The 16250-nt window shown below is 51.0% G+C and overlaps 1 protein-coding gene across 4 annotated transcripts in view; it reads right to left on the bottom strand.

The window, feature by feature from the left end:
- The window catches only part of Mideas (mitotic deacetylase associated SANT domain protein), a 67648-nt gene that overhangs the window by 39999 nt on the left and 11399 nt on the right, over window positions 1-16250 (bottom strand). Inside the window, exon 1 of one of the 4 annotated variants that reach the window (XM_041658116.1) lies at window positions 758-1259. The exons of 1 other annotated variant lie outside the window; for it this stretch is intronic. The gene's annotated coding sequence lies outside the window, so the exon portion shown is untranslated. Of the gene's footprint in view, window positions 1-757; window positions 1260-16250 lie in introns of those variants that run through there. 2 more of the 4 variants (XM_041658115.1, XM_041658112.1) reach the window with 2 other exon arrangements.

The following is a 16250-nucleotide window of genomic DNA, read 5'->3' as shown; positions in this document are numbered from 1 at the left end:
GCCCAGACGAACCCGGGCTCCAAAGCTCACGACAAGCACCAGGGAACCCAGCACCCGGCCAGGGACGCGGGCGTGCGGGGGCGGGCGAGCCAGATGACAGGTCTGAGGTGCACCAGCAGCGCCGGGCGCGCGGGGTGAGGCGGCTCCACGCTCGTCGTCCGGCCCGCGCGCTCAGAGATCCAGCCTAGGCCTCTCCAGCACCGGCCCCAGTTCCCCGCCCCCACAACCCCCCGACTCCGCCGCAGATCTGTCCCCGCAAAGTCCCCGCGCCGACACAGAGCCCCGCACGCCGGAACGAGAAGGGACGCCGGCTCCAAGTTCTCGCAGCTCGCGAGCCTCTCGTCGCGCCTCCCCGGCCAGTGCCGCCAGCGGGTCCCTGCGGTCACCACGTTTCTCGCGCGCGCGCAGGAGCAGCAGCCGCGGTCCCCAGCCGCTGGTACCGGGGCTGGCGAGGCTCGGGAGGGCTTTCCAGCCGGGGGCCGCGCCCGGGTGGGCGGGCCGCGGGCGAGCTGCGTAGCTGCACTAACACGGCGGGGCTGCGCTGCACACGCAGCTGCGGGCGCGGGGTGCGGGCCGGGTGGAGGCGGGCTAGGGCGGCCCACGCACAGGCTCCCGCCGCCCCACAGGCCGCAGAAGTTAGCTACCGGAGGCCCCGCGTGTGCAGAGCTGCAGCCACCTCCTGCACGATCGCCCCGGGGTCCCCTCGCTGGCCGCGCCGCCTGCAGGCCTCGGCCGTCCCCGGAGCAACACCACTTACCCAGCTCCCGCTCGGCCTCCGGCCCAAGCAGTCTCCCTTCCTTCCGCCGCCGACCGCCGCCTCGGGTCGCCTCCGAAGAGCCCAGCCGCCTGCACGCACTCCCGGATTTTTTAAAAACAAACAGGCGCCGTCGCCTCCCCACGGCGTTCGCAGGGTTTTCGTCAAGCCCGCGCCTCCCGAAGCTGGGAAGTTTGCTGGCAGGGCCCGGGCGGGACGTGCGTGCTGTCACCCGCTGCTCGCGACACGGCAGCCTCGGCGCGCCCCGCGCCCTTACAGTCCGCCTCGAGAGCGCTCTCCCTCCCTGCGTGTCACCCCCAGTCCTGCGATGCAGTGTCAGGATTGCACGACTCTGACTCATCGGTTGAGCTCACAGCTTGAAAAAAAAAAAAAGAGGAGAGAGAGAGGGCGAGAGGCAACAGGAGGAGGACTCGCTGGCGTGCTACAAAGGATTGCACAACTCGAGCTGGGAGCGCCGAGCGCCCAGTGGCCGGCGCGCGCGGCACGGCGGCGAGCAGGAACCAGCTCTACCACTTCATCAGCACAACTGTCTCTGGGCGGCCTCTCCGCCTGCAGGCTCCGCGCCGCCCACTTCCTGCGACCAAATAAGGCCGGGAAGGCGTCTTTAAACCTCGGGCGGCTGCCGGGCTGGGGATTTCCAGCAGACCTCACCTCCACTGGCGAGGCTGCGGCCACCCTCCACCCCAAGCCTAGACCTGAGCCGGTCCCCGGTCTCACCGCCCCCACCCGCCGTGGCGCTTCTGTAACCAACAGGCCACGCGGCTTGTTCCTTGCACACCAAGGTCAGGAGGAGGCAGTGATGAAATGTTTGGAAACACATCCAGCCTGCCAGGAAAGAGAGAGAGAGAGAGAGAAATTGTGTGTGTGTGTGTGTGTGTGTGTGTGTGTGTGTGTGTGTGTGATGGTGGAGAGGGCACAAGTCGCTTTCCTCCACAAAGAACACAAAGAAAACCGTGGCTTTGGAAAAGCATGCAGGGTCCTCTCTGAGGCACTTTATTAATAGCCTTGCTGCTGGGTTTCAATTTCTAAGCCACCAGCCTACCCATAGTGTGAAGGTTGTAGAAAAACTAGCCAACTAACCCTGTCCCTATAAAGGACTCACGTGACCATTACTTAGGCGATGAAAACCTCCAGGGTTGAATTCTCACAACTCTAGACCTGGCCCTTCTCCCCCTTGCCTTCCTTAACCAGCCCCGACATAATTTTCTGGTCCTAGCCCCCGATGCCCCTTTTCCCGTTTGGTGGATGATGAGAAACTCAAGAGGCCTTCCAGAGCTGAGGGAAAGTCAGGTGTGTTTTGCTGTCTGGATGTTGTTGCTTCTTAAGATGAGTCAGAAGGTTTTTCCTTTGAAGGAAAAACCACTGAGGGACACGCTGTGTTCTGAGAGACACTTTCCCCTGCCACCGGTCCCAAGTGTCAGGTTCTCACCGAGACTGCAGGGCCTAGGACTTCATCTTACCTAGAGAGTGAATGACACCTACATCCAACAAGGAAGCTTCATAAAAACCTGCAAGACCTAAGAGGCATGGCTTCTCCACCACCCTCTTCTATCCCTTTGCTGGCTTCATCGCTACCTGTGTGCACCTGCACCTGGAAAGTACTCCTTCACCAGAGGACAAGGGCCTATTTGTCCTAGGTCATGACAGACAGGTCGAAGAATTTTAGCTACAAAATACCAGTAAGCATGCCTGGGAACCAGATCAGATGACCTCTTAAAATCTCTTCCGGTTCAAGATCCACAATTTTGTTGTTGTGAAAAATTAATGAAGGAGTCTGGGAAATCCCTTTCCACAAGGAAAAGTCCAGACTCCCCAGTGTAGACTAGACAAGTCTCCAAACCCTTCCCCACCCAGCGACTGGGCAGCTGTGTGAGCGTATATGAGTACTCATTCATCAGAGGGGAATACAGCATCAGAGAGCTTGCATGCCTTGCAGAAGGTCACGGGTAACCCAATAATCTGTCACCTCTCATCCTCGGCTCCCAAACAGTAAGTCACTGACCAGTTGAGGGACTGGGGTTCTCAGGTACATGGTCCTACAAGTACAGGCTAGTCTCTCAGTGCTCCTGCCAGAGCCTGGGTTTAAAAGCCATTTTGGTTTTTCCAATAGCAGGTTTCTTCCTTCCTGTGACAGTTTATCCAGGTGAGAGAAAAATAAAAGCAACCCACGTGGTCTCCAGTGTCCATTACTTCTAGCTCCTCCATTAAACCTACAGCCATCTTGCCCTTCCTGAGGTGTCCCTGCAGCCAGCCAGGGCCAGCCCAGAGGGAGCCCCTGAAAGAGAATACAAACCAGTCCTGGAATATGCCCCCAAATGCCCTACTGTGGAGCACAGTCCTGGAAAAGTCTGCCACCATAGAGCCAGGTCCCGGCCTCACAGAAACCACGGGGAGCCACTGCAAAGAACATGGTTCAGCCTGGTCTCAGAGGACTTCCTTTCCCCCCACACAAACTGCCGGGCCTGTCCCAGAAGTCTCATGCGAGAGAGGCAGGTGGCAAGATGCACAAGAAAGAGAAGCCAGTGACCCTGCAGGAGCCACTTGCCTTGAACTGCACACTTCTTCACTCAGCTGAACTTCTAAATTTGGGCCTGCTCCGAAAGGGGTAGAAGCTTACCTCCCACCAAGCAAAGAGGGGGGCGGGTACAGAGGAAGCTACAGTCTTTCTGGGAAAGCCTTGGAGGTCAGTCTTCCTGCAGATATGACAAAGCAGAATCACTGAGTTGTGAAGCGAAAGTTTTGGTTTTAGAAGCTCTTCAGTCCCTCCTGCAAGCCTGTGGGGCAGGTTACCTTTGAGAGCTTGGGGGGGCGGGGCAGAGAGGTTCCTGAGACTTTACCTAGAGAATATCATTCTTTTCCCACTATCCTACTTCTTCACGAACACAAGGGAAAGAGAAATACAGAGCTCCAGGTCCCTGTGTATCTGCTACGCAACACTCCAGGAAGCAAAGCTTCCTTGGCTGGATTCTGAGCTCTGAGTCCACCTGAGGTTTCCTGGGATGATGTCAACTCAGAGTAAGACAGCACTCTCCTGAGTGGCCATCACCTATGTCCAGCCCATTAACCTCTTAGGGATTGGTGGGGGTAGGCAAGGTGAGGCCAGAGAGGCGGCTGGGCAATTAAGAACACTTGTTGCTCTTGCAGAGGACCTGGGTTTGGTTCCCAGCATCCACACGGTGGCTCACAGCCACCCATAATTCCAGTTCCAGGAGATCTGATACCGCAGGCACAAGGCACTCATCTGGTGCACACACATATATGCAGGCGAAAATGTTCATACAAATAGAATAAAGCAATTATTTTTAACAATTTCCCAAGGGGGAATTATATGGTACATAAGTTAAATCACAGTAAATATTACAAAGAATGGGAAGAGCTTCCAAGAAACCCAGGATCTTACTTCCCACCTCGCTACCTCCATTAACTTTCTGTTGATATTGTTCACTACAGAATAAGGAGGAGTTTTAGGGCTGGGGTGGAGCTCAGTGCATGAGGTCTTGCTAGGGGAGGATTTGAGTGAAGAAAGGGAGGAGTAGGAGAAGAGGTGGCACACTCCTATAATCCCAGAACTCAGAAGGTAGAGGCAGGAAGACCAAGAGTTTGGGGGCAGCTTGAGCTATATATAAATACTGTTATTAAAAAAAAAAAGTTTTCTTCTCTCCAGTCCCCAAATCTGCATGCTTGTTCCTGCGCTTCTCCACCGAAGTCAGTACATATGGAGTGTTAGTGCCCCTTCAGCAGGGCACAAAGACTATTGAGGGTACCGTAAATCCACAACGCCAGGTTCCTTATGTCCCTACCATTATTTCCCTTTGGAAAATAAAGATTCTATCTTTAGGACCTCCTTGCCTAGAGTTATAAGAAAAGACAGAGTTGTGGGAAAGATAGGAAACCAGGACTGAGTCTGGATCCTGTTTAAACCTGCTGTGCAATCTTGGGACAGTTGTCAAGAGCCTTTTCTGAGTACTTTGTTGTTGCTGTTTTTATTTCGTTTTGTTTTGCCTATAACAAATCAACCGTACTCTAAGGGGTTATAACTGTTATTTCTTTGTATTTATTCCTCCCCAGTACTTTCTCCCTTTCAAAAACTTAACTCCAGGAAATATCCTTATACACACTCCCACCCAAAATGGTCCCACTGGTCCCAGGATGATACTCTTCTGGGCTCCACCAGAGGGACTATCTCCAGCATCAATGTGGTGTCTTATCTGAGATGTCCCCCCAAGTCTGCCCCCAATCCATGCCTTTTGTATCCTTTCCACTGTCCTTTCCATGACACTGAGAGCCTGAGTTGATTAGGGACACCCCTCTGATGACTGTGTCTCCTCCTCAAACCTTACCAGGTCCTTCCTGAAGGAGTGGACAACTGAAAACCAACCCAATCATGAAATGAAGCTGAGAAGACCCTACACTTTAATCTCTTTTACCTCTGAGAACCAGGGACCCTCCTCTTTGGTTCCCAGTTACTTCACCTGTTCTGGAGAATGCCTGCCACACCAGCCCCCAGCTGTCTGCATCCCAGGGTACTTCCCACCTGCCCCTCCCCTGCTGGCCTAGCCAGGTTCCAAGTGCCTTTGTCAGGCCTGAAAGAGAGCTTCTATAGATGTCCCCAGTTGCTGCTGTCACTCTAGGAGAGACGTCTGGCTGTGTGCAGGGAAAAAAACAAAACAGCGAAAGCTGCCAGCAAGGGACACAGACACCCTTTCTTCAAGGAACAAGAGCTGCCAGCTTCCCGGATACCTCACTTCAGCATAGTGCCGGGCCCACTGCAGAACCAGCCCTGGACAAACTCCCTTATCGGCTGTTGGCTAGAAGTCAGCTTCTCTACAACTTGCAGTGAGCCAGGAAGAAAGGGATCCCCAGAGATCCAATGTGTGCAACGGAGCATGCTTCAAAATGAAAACAAATACTGTTAAGTCATGGACTGAAATTCAAAATTCACAGTCATGGGAGTATCCAGGTTAGCCCGAATCCTGGCTCACACTGGCCTGATGACCTCACGCAGGTTACTTAAACACTCTGCTCCTCTGCAAAGTGTGGATGAAAGAGTTTTAAATGTCTGGCCCACACTAGGTCTTTGATTTGTGCTGGCTATCATTTTCCTCACCACCTTCACTGATCTCTGTGCTCTGGCCAAACACACCGTATGATCCACAAGCCATCAGAGCGCCCACTCCTTAGTAGTCCTACTACCTACTACCTACTACACTCACATTCTCGGGCCACCTAACGCCATCCGACTTCCCATCACCGGTCCCCACCCAACACAGACAGATGACCGGAGGTTCCCCAAGATGCCTCCTCCTTTGTTTCTGTGCCCCATAAGCCTCTCTGCTGACAACAATCTAAGTCAGACTGAATCACACTGAATTAGAAAAAGCCCAGATTTAATGGATACAACGCTCCTGGATGGTTTTCCAGGGGCTCCAGGAAGCCCATGTGTCTGTTTTCTGGGGGGCCTGTGGGAATGGTCTTGAGCATCTCTGGGGGCGGGGTCATCATTTGGCGAGCTTTCTGAGATGCAGCAGGGTTTGGAGAGAGATGGAGGACGGGGCTTGGAATGGAACTTCCACCCAAACATTCCAGACTCTTTGGATTTTTGGATGCCAGGGGCTGAGGTGAAACTTCCACCCGAACACTCCTCACTCCTGCTCCTCCTCCTCCCTTCATCTGCAGGTAACCCATGCCCAGGTCTCCCTGCGGCACTTCTAAGAAGCCTTCCTTCATTCCTCCGTGCAAAGGGAGCTGGTGCATACATGATGGTATTAGGGTTCTCCTATTTCACCAGGCTGGCAACCGAGTGCTGGCTAAGAGGTCTCCACTGGTCCTACCCAAAACAAGAGTGTGGCGGTCAGTGCTGCAAGCCTGCCTGTGGGCTCCAGCTGCAATATCATACCTTGCTTAGTTAACTTCTGCTTCCCTTCCTCTTGACAGTACTTCTTCAGCAAACCCCTGATGCCCTAACCCCTCTTAGGTCTCTGCTTCTACACAGTGGCTCTTGGGTTATCTACTCCATTATCTACACATCACCCTACTCTGCTGACCTTCTCTGGGCCAGAGCAGAGTTCCTCAAAGGCACAGTTTACATCCTGGTAACGCTGACGTCTGGGCAGGATCTGCACTTGGTGGGCACTAGTGAATACTTTTGGTGAGAACTTTAATAAAACCATATTCAGAAAGATTACAAGTAATCAACAAATAGATCATCATTTAACAGCTACTTTGGTTGCTATTCTATTTCACTGGTTCTGTGATGTATATTCCACCCATTTTAGCCACTCTGAAACCAGGATGCTCGTGACAATGGATAACGTGTATTTGCTGTAGCTGTTTGGTTTGGTTGGATTTTGGATTTTGGTTTCTAGGTGTGAGAGGGTCTTACTATGTTGACTCCTGGGTTCAAACCATCCTCTAAATTCACCTTCAGTACCAGGTTCATAGGCCTGTATGTATGATTTAAGTAGCAGAATTTTCCCTTTCTAAAATTATTTTGTTATTTTTAAAGTGTGTGTGTGTCTGTGTGTGTGTGTGCGCGCATGCGTGCATGTGAGTACAGGTGCCCAGAGAGTCCAGAGAAAAGCATTGGATCCTCTGGAGCTGAGTCACAGGTGGTGTGAGCCACCTGATATGGGTGATGGAAACCCAGCTCAGGTCTTCTTCAAGAATAGCATGCACTCCTAATTGCTCAGCCAGCTCTTCAGCCCCATTTTCTCTTTTTAGCTCGACACAAAATAATACTACTTATTGGAATCAGTGGCTCCTTAGGCTCAGGGGTTTATGATATTATTATTTCTAACATGTGGTCTTCTGGGTCCTAGAGCCTACAACATGAAGTCCACTGGGTTACGAGGCCTCGTAACTAAGCTTGGTAGCTGGTAGGTTCTAATAAAGTAACCTGCAATTTTCCATGGAAATGAAAGACTCCTGTGTCCCGGCACCTCAAGAGATCCCAATGAAAGCAGGTCTATAGGATGTGGGGCAGACTCCAGACTGAGAAACGCGAGCAAAGATCTAAGCTTGATTCTCCCTCAGTTTTCTGTATAATCCCACACAGGACCTAGCTAACACCTGTATCTACGACTTGCCCAACCAGCACCCTGGGAGGAAGCCATTACCCCCATTTCATAGAAAAGGAAGCTGAGGTTAGAGAAGGCGAAGCTGCTCTCCCAAGGTCACACAGATGGAATTCGACCTTGGACACAGATTCTGATTTTCCCAAACAAGGAAGCTGAATAAAATGAGGGGGTGTGGAGTGGAGCCTGGGAAGCCATTCTTCCTCATAGATATTTCATCTGACACACATTATCTTTTATTTTTAAATGAATTTATTGCCAAGGTTTTTGTTCTTGTTTTTTAATCAGGAGATTTAGGGACTGGAAAAATGACTTGGTAGCTAAGAGAACTGACTGCTCTTCCATAGGACCTGGGTTCCATTCCCAGCACTCCCATGGAAGCTAACAACCAACTGTAACTCAAGTTCAAGGGATCTGAGGCCTTCATCTGGCCTCGTTGGGCACTCTAGTACACAGACAGACATGCAGGCAAATCTCCACATGCATAAAGTAAAACTAAGTGCACCTCAAAAAATTTTAAATAAATCAGGATATTTAAACTGAAAATTAGGGTTTCTGGTTTGCTATAAAAACAAACAAAAAACAGTTGCAGCCAGGCCACGATGGCACTGCCTTTGATCCAAGCACTCCAGAGGCAGAGGCTGGCAGATCTCTGTGAGTTCAAGGCCAGCCTGGTCTACAAAGCAAGTTCCAGGACAGTCAAGGCTACATAGAGAAACCCAGTCTCAAAAAAAAAAAAAAAAAAAAAAAAAACAGAAAACAATCAGTTGGAGCACTGACTACATCTAGCTCTCCTTGGAACAGAGCGGTATTGCAGGAGGCATGGAGACACTCCACATGACACGCTGCACATTCTAATGCTCTTCCTGACCCTTCCCAGGTCATGGGTTACGGTCATTTATTGTCCCACTTGTACCAGCTTGTCATTTCACTTTCCCAGTTCCCTGCTGGCCTTTTAAGGGTATAACCCCTAGGCCAGATGAGCTCCAGGACTGTCTCCAGTTCTAAAGCCTGAGGTTTCTCTCCAGGCACTCTCTGGCAACCACCCTCCAAGCAGGTCACCTCTGAGCCTCTTGCTGAAGCTCCCCAGACAAGCCCCTGCCCCCCCCCCACTTTAACCTCCTGCCTTTCTACCTGTATCCCAGGGCTCCCCCACCCCAGGGCCTTGTACCCCAGCAGTCAAAAGCTGAAGGCCAGAGTCATGGGGTGGTCAACCCCTCAGGTGTGAGCGTGAATCAGACAAGGTTGTGAAGTAGGCCCCACCTAGGCGGGGAAGGAGGAAGGAGCCTGGATTTCTCAAGAGAAAGGCAGGCGACACAGGTGAGCTGGGGTTTCTGCAGTTGAAGGCGGTGAGCAGGGTTTGACACAGGCGGAAACACAGAGAACAGATCAACAGGAGGGAAAATGTAGTCTCAGCAGCGATGTTAGGATATGCAAATTAGAGCACCATTAAGGCCCCATAACAGCTGAGTCAACTTGAAAATAAATAAATATTTAAGACAAGAAAGCTGCTGTTGGGAGGGCTGTGGGGAAGAAGCCTTGTGCACACTGCCAGGCTACAGGAATCTGCTTAACCCTGCCTAGAATGGGATCTGATATTGTGCTGCAAGAATCTAAGACTCTGGTCGGGTAATTATGATTGGGAGACTATGAAAACAATCCGAAATACCATCAGCACAGTCAGAGACGTTCACGGCAACTGTCTATCACGCCGAGGAATAGAAGTCTACTTTGATTGTGATATGGTGTGATACACCCAACACAGTTGGAGACGCTCGTGGCAATCGTATACAGCGCCGAGAAACAGAAATCTACTTTGATTGTGGTCTGATACAGCAACAGAATGAAATGTGAATGGGCGCAATACACCGACCAATCCAAGGAAGTCACATGAAGTGACAAAATTAGCCCAAAGAAATGTGTAGAGCAGACTTGCAAACAGACGCCCACGGGAACATCAGACGCAATCAGGTGAGGAGTCTGAACAGTATAAATTGTTGCTGGGTAATGTTTGTCCTATCAGACTGATGATGATAGTTTAAATAACAAGGATTGATGCCGATCCTGCCCAGGATGGGGAGCCACAAATCAGATTTCCTCAAGGTACAAGACCCAGGGCCAAGGTCCCAGAGCCACAAATAAGCGCAAGCCCCAGGCATCGGGATGAAGACAAGAAAGGAACCCAAAGAGCTAGAGAAGGGGCAGGGGCAGAAGGACCCCAGAACTTTATCTGGACAGCTCTGAAAGACACCTGTCACAGAAGGAATGAAGTCACCCAAATAAACCCACACCGTTTAACCTTCAGCTTTCTCGAGGCTGACTCTTATCTCTGTATGAGTGCTCTCAATTTTACTAACACCACATTGCAGCAGCTTCGAGGGGGATACCGGGGCTCTTTGTGGGATAGCCTAGGAACCCAGAAACCATTTATAGCATTGTTTCTATGGAAATGTGTTTCAAGCTTTAAAAAAAAAACTGAGCAGCTGACAACCCTGGGGCACACACGTGGTCTCTAAATTAGGGAACTGAGATGGGCTGGTCCTGAGCTCAGGAAGATGGCTGCTATTTAGATCCTGCAGTAATTAATATTCAATCACTATCAGTGAGCAGAACCGAGCTCACTGTCGGGATAGGGTGAGGATGGAGCCGGAGAACCTGGGAAGGGGCACCATGTGCCAGGAAGAAGTGATGGACCCTGTCTCCAATCACACTCATGAGCATCGCTTGTCCCAGGAGACATGAAACTAGCCTGACTATCCCTCCTGAGCATCCAGGCAAGCCGTGAACCCACGCTTCTTCCAATTCCTCTTTGAACCCTGGCAAACCTCCAGCCACAAGGCCTTCAATCTGATCACAGACCAAACAACTCCCAGGTCTTCGACAGTTCTGCAATTTGGTTTTAGCAGACATATGCTTAAGATAACAGGGTCCTAGATAGGCCTTGGGCAGAACCAAGCCCCCACTCCAAGTTCTGTTACAGTGGCCCTTGTTTTAGCAAGCTCCGACCTGCCCAATCAAGATCCACCCAGAGCTCTCTAGCCCCACCCACCCTAAGACTTCAAAAGCCCGCCAACCAGTCTCCATTTCCTGCTGGGGTCACAATCCAGGGCTGGTCACAAGGAAAGGACAAAGAAAGGGTCTCTGAACAAAAATAGCATGTGTCATGAAAGTTCCCCACTCTGAAGACGAGGCTACACCTAAGGGGCTAATCTGAGAATGGCAGGGCCATTGTCAGGGCACCACAAACTCAAAAATGCCCTGATTTAACAAGGCGGTCAGGAAAAGGGCAGCTCTCAGCTGCAGCGCTAAGTGGCCAGCTGGTGACAATATGGGGACGCAGACACTCTCTTTGATAAGCCAAGGGTGGACTGGAGGAAGGTGGAGGCTTCGTATGGCCAGCACTAAAGAACAGCTAACTCCAAGTTTAATACTAAACCATGAACAACAGTGGACACACCCAAGACACTACCTCACTAGGGCCCCACCTGGCTGACGCTGGGCCGTGGAGGTCAGCTGGCGGAGCACACCCTCCCGCTACCAATTAGAGTGCAGAAGACAGAGCTGGCTCTCGCCACCTGTGGCTAGGGCTTGAAGTGAGTGGGTGGCTCAGAGTCTCAAGGGCTATATGCTCATCCTGCTGGTTCCCTGGAAACTCAGCTGTGAGCAACCTTCTGGGTCTCTGAGCCACCTGGGGTTGCGGGAACCTGCGGCAGGAGACAGGGTCCTCACGCTGTGAGCCCTGAGGTTACACAGCTAGCCAGCCTCTGCAGTCGGTCAGGCCAATCTGAATTCCCCAGCCCCAGCGTGCAGCGACAGCAGTTGATAAGCCAGAGCAGTTGGGCCTTCCTAGTGGTAACAGATGGGAAGCTCCGAAGCCCTCCCCGACTTTCCCACCCATTCCCAAAGTCTTTGATGTTGCAGCCTAAGCTTTTGAAAGTGTAAATGTTATACATCAAATACACAAGCACTCCAAACAGAACCTCTTCACCTACACCTAGTGTTTGCACTACGTCAATTCATACTATGGCCAAGCACTCCAGATTTTATGATTCACCTAGTACAAACACAGGCAGTTTCACATTCCACTGATTTTCATCAAAATGTATCCACATTCTCCCATGAATTAGCATTATCTTCATATTAATGCAGCACAATACTCCCCAGAGTCCAGGTATCATAAATCATGTAGTCATATGAAACCCTGAAGCCGTGAACAGTTTTCTTGTTATGTTATTAGACTGTCCTTTGCAACAGACAAATCCTAGTCTGCCCTAGTTTCCTCCTCCTCCTCCTCCTCCTCCTCCTCCTCCTCCTCCTCCTCCTTCTGTGTATTTGTGCTTTTGCCATGGGTGTTGGGTCCCCTCCCCTAGAACTGGAGTTACAGTTATGTGGGAGCTGGGAATTGAACCCAGGTCCTCTGGAAGCGCAGCCGGTGCTCTTAACCACTGAGCCATCTCTCCGGCCCCTTGCTAATTTAAAACAACATTGCCACACATACCTTCATGCCTATAACTCTCTATTCTTTTTTAGAACTACTTCCTTAGAATTAATTCCCAAGAGCAGCCCTAAGAGGTGAAAGGTAGTTAGCATTTTCTTACAGCTTCAAGCTTGGTATTTAAAAATATAGAGTGTTCCCTATGAGTTACCAGGATTGTCTATTTTCCAAAGTTCTCTTGACAATACTCTCAATTCCAGCAATAGGGTACACCCCTCACCCCGCCTCTGCCATCCAGTGCTAGGATTAAACTCAGAGCTTTGCACATATCTATCACTCCTCACCAATGTGTGTGTGAGTGTGAGTGTGTGTGTGTATGTGTGAGTGTGTGTATGCACAGCCAGTATGTCCCAGTGATCCTCCAGCCCAGGCCCAGACCTGGGTTTGAAAGTATATATGGCCAGGCCCAACCTTTTATGGGAGTGTTGGAATCCAAACTCAGGCCATCATGCTTGTACAGCAAGTGCTCTTACCCGCTGAGCCATCTTTCCAGCCCCCTGGATCTACTCTTAACATGCATGTTTTCTGGAGTTGGGGAGATGGCTCAGCAATTAAGAGCACTGGCTGCTCTTCTAGAGGACCCTGGTTTAATCCCCACCAGCACCTACATGGCAGTTCACAATTCTCCATAACTCCAGTTCCAGGGGATCCGACACCCTCATTCAGACACTCATGCAGGCAAAATATCAATGCATATAATAAATAAATAGTTTTAAAGGGCATGTTTTCCAGTTCTGTGGGCTGGGCATCTGGAGTCATATCCCATGACCGAATGCCTTAGAACATTGAAGCTGGCACGACTGATTTGTTGATAATATATATGGATATAGAATTGATACAGAATGATAAAGAGACATTTAGAGGGCTGAACAGTAGAGGGCCGGATGGAAAGACAGAAGAGAAGGCATCACAGAGATAGATACTGAGGCTGTGTCCGCACACTGGCCATCCTAAGATAAGCCGAAACCTCTCTGGACACCAGACTCACACTGGCTGCCCCTGGTCTGATCTGTCAAGAGCAAGGATGGGCTCCTAAAAGGCAGAGGAAACAGCATGGTTTTCCGGGGTTTGGAAATCCCTCCAGGAACAATGTAAGGCGTGCACTCACCACTGTAAAACAAGGAATGCACTCAAGTTCTGCCCAAGGTTGCCTCAGCTTTGAAAAAGACAGTCCAGTTCAGCAGCCATGGTAAGGAAGATGCTTCCCACAGTACTCTCCAAGGGACACACAGGCCCAAGGTGTCTATCTGGGGAAGGACTGCCTCTACAAGACCTCTGGTTCCCACGCAAGGCACCATGGCAACCACCTGGCAGGCAGCATCCACAGGCTTGCAGCATCTCCAAATGGGCAGGACCTCACGTGTTTCAAATCATTATACAGACACACAAGGGCCCCACATTTCTGCTTTGTGGCTCATGCAACACTCTGAAGTCACTGTCAGGAAGACAAGTTTCTCCCCACCCTCTAACAGGAAGAGCAACTAGACTGAGCAGGGCCTTCCTCCGAAGGAGCCCTACTCTCTCCCGACAGTGGGCTGACCCGTTCTCCTTCATTCCCTCCGTGCAGAGCCAGCAGACTGCCGAGCAAGAGAACTGAGGGGCCTCTCAGGGCAGCCAGGATGTGTGCTTCCTCAAGTGAGAAGGCAAGACTGCTACCTTTAAACCAGTTCCTCGCCAGAGACACCAGGTCAGACTGGGGTGAGGGGGCACTGTCCGGCAGACGACCGACTCCACATGCACACCTAACCACCTGACCACCAGGTCCCATCCCAGTGCACCCAGAGCCCCTCAGGCTGCCCTAGTGTCCTCCCTGTGAAACACCTACTGTGTGCCAGACACATTGGGCCAGTGAGACTCCAGGCACACCAGCATCTGACTCTAACATCTCACAGCTGGAAAGGAAACTGATGCCTGGAACTCAAAGGAGGTGGCTCAAAAGGGCGATGTGGAAGCAGGTGACGTCTAGCTGGCACTGTGGACCTCTGCCAAGAGGGAAGAGAGCAGGGAAGACGTTCCCCACAGAGGGAACAACGAAGGGCAAACGCAGGAGTGATAGAACCAGGAGCAAGGAGGACTTCCTCCAATGGAAAGGATTATGCTAAGGCAATAGGGGTGCCAGGGAAGGTGGGCTGGGTCTTAAGGGCCTTGGTGCTGTTCTGAGGAAGGTGGGGTTTCTCCTGCAGGATGTGGGTAGCTCTAAAGGCTGTTAAGGAGGGTGACATGACCAAAGCTGTATTTTAATAGAATAACTCAGGTCCCTTGAGGCTTCATTTCCGCTTTAATGTTGCTCTGGTCACATTTTATTTCATCTGGATATATGGGGGGCCAGTTCAGTGTAAATTAGCTCAAAGTCAATATGGCTAGGAAGGCAACCTTTCCCCCACCAATCTGGCAATCCTGACCCCCACACCAGTCACTAAGCTTCAGCATCAGGAGGAAAATCCTGAACCACTACTGATGGTTGCCACAGCTAAGTACTGCTAAATCCAACACTGCAATTTTCTTTTTCTTTTTTTTTTTTTTACAGAAATTAGTTCATTTGTCCAAGGTTCCTGGAACCAAATGACCACATTTTTTTTCGTCAAGGAGCCCTTGCTTCAGAGAGATAATGGGAGGACAAGAAGGGGTCTGGAGCTCACAATCACTTTTGGAAAATTGAACAAGGATGTGGCAGGCGATGCTGAGGGCCCAGGCAGACAACGCCCTAGCGCCTATCTCAGGAAAAAAACGCTCAGTAGAACATTTAACCTAGCCTGACATCTTCAGAACTGCAGGGTGCCCACTGCTGGGGTAGCAGAGACCTCCACCGTTTCACTAACCAAACCAGAGGCCAAACACTAACCTCAGGTCTGAAAGCAAGACGGTACCCTCCCAAACTCCTAACGATCCTATGGGTCTCCCGCAGCCTTGGGAGAGGAACAAAATTCAAGTCGTAACTATTACCGAGAGGGCGCCATGCCTTGGCGTCTGTTCTCAAGGGGCAGCGCTGAAGGTTTCCAAATGGAGTCGAATGTGCCGGCCTCCCCACACGCTGGGCTGCTCACCCTTCCCCACTGGAATGGCTCCAGAGAATAAGCCCAGTCGCTAACAAGACGCTTGGCTCTCCAGAGCACACAGGAATCCTAAAGCTCAGCTGAAGGTTAAAGATTTGGAAAGATGTCCAAAAAGATTATGATCAAGAGGTGGATGTTTTAAAAGCCCAAGAGGGATGTTCTGTCTGTCTCTCCCACATCCAGCACTTCCAAACAACCTAATCTAAACACTAGAACGGGCTCGGGACTCGGCAGGACATCTGTCTACTTAGCACGTGTACCCCTGCCTCGGTTTCAGACACCTGACACTGAGACCCAGGGGGAGGCAGAGTTCCACCCACCACTGGAGAAGCCACAAGTTCTTGAGCTTGGCACCTGGGGACCACCAACAAGCATGCAGAAACCTAAAGTAAGCTGAGCTGACTGAATGCCCAGTCTAGAGCAGCAGTTCTCAACCTGGGGGTCGCGACCCCTTTGGGAGGTCACATATCAGATATCCTACATATCAGATACTTACATTCTGATCCATAACAGCAGCAACATTACAGTCATGAAGAAACAATGAAATACTTTTATGGTTGGGGGTCACCACGACATGGGGAACTGTGTTAAAGGGCACAGCATGAGGAAGGTTGAGAACCACTGGCATAGAGACTGAGTGGTACCCAAAGGCAGGGGAAGTTCAGAACTCATTCTGGAAGGGGTGGTGCCATGTACCATGTGGGCCTGCTCTCAGCAATAATCCCGGGCCAGTGTCTTCATCACCGCGGCTCTGATTCTGGCTGTCCAACTTCCCACAAATTCTGATTGATTTCTGAACCTTCCTCCAGGACATTCAATGAGACACCAGATAAGCTTCCAGTAAATTTCTCTTC

The sequence above is a fragment of the Microtus oregoni genome, unplaced genomic scaffold (assembly GCF_018167655.1).
Source record: "Microtus oregoni isolate MIOR12 unplaced genomic scaffold, Mior012 000009F_ref0000495, whole genome shotgun sequence".
In the NCBI taxonomy this organism is placed as follows: Eukaryota; Metazoa; Chordata; class Mammalia; order Rodentia; family Cricetidae; genus Microtus; species Microtus oregoni.
Note: the sequence above shows the minus strand (reverse complement) of the source record. Positions and strands in the feature narration are given on the sequence as shown.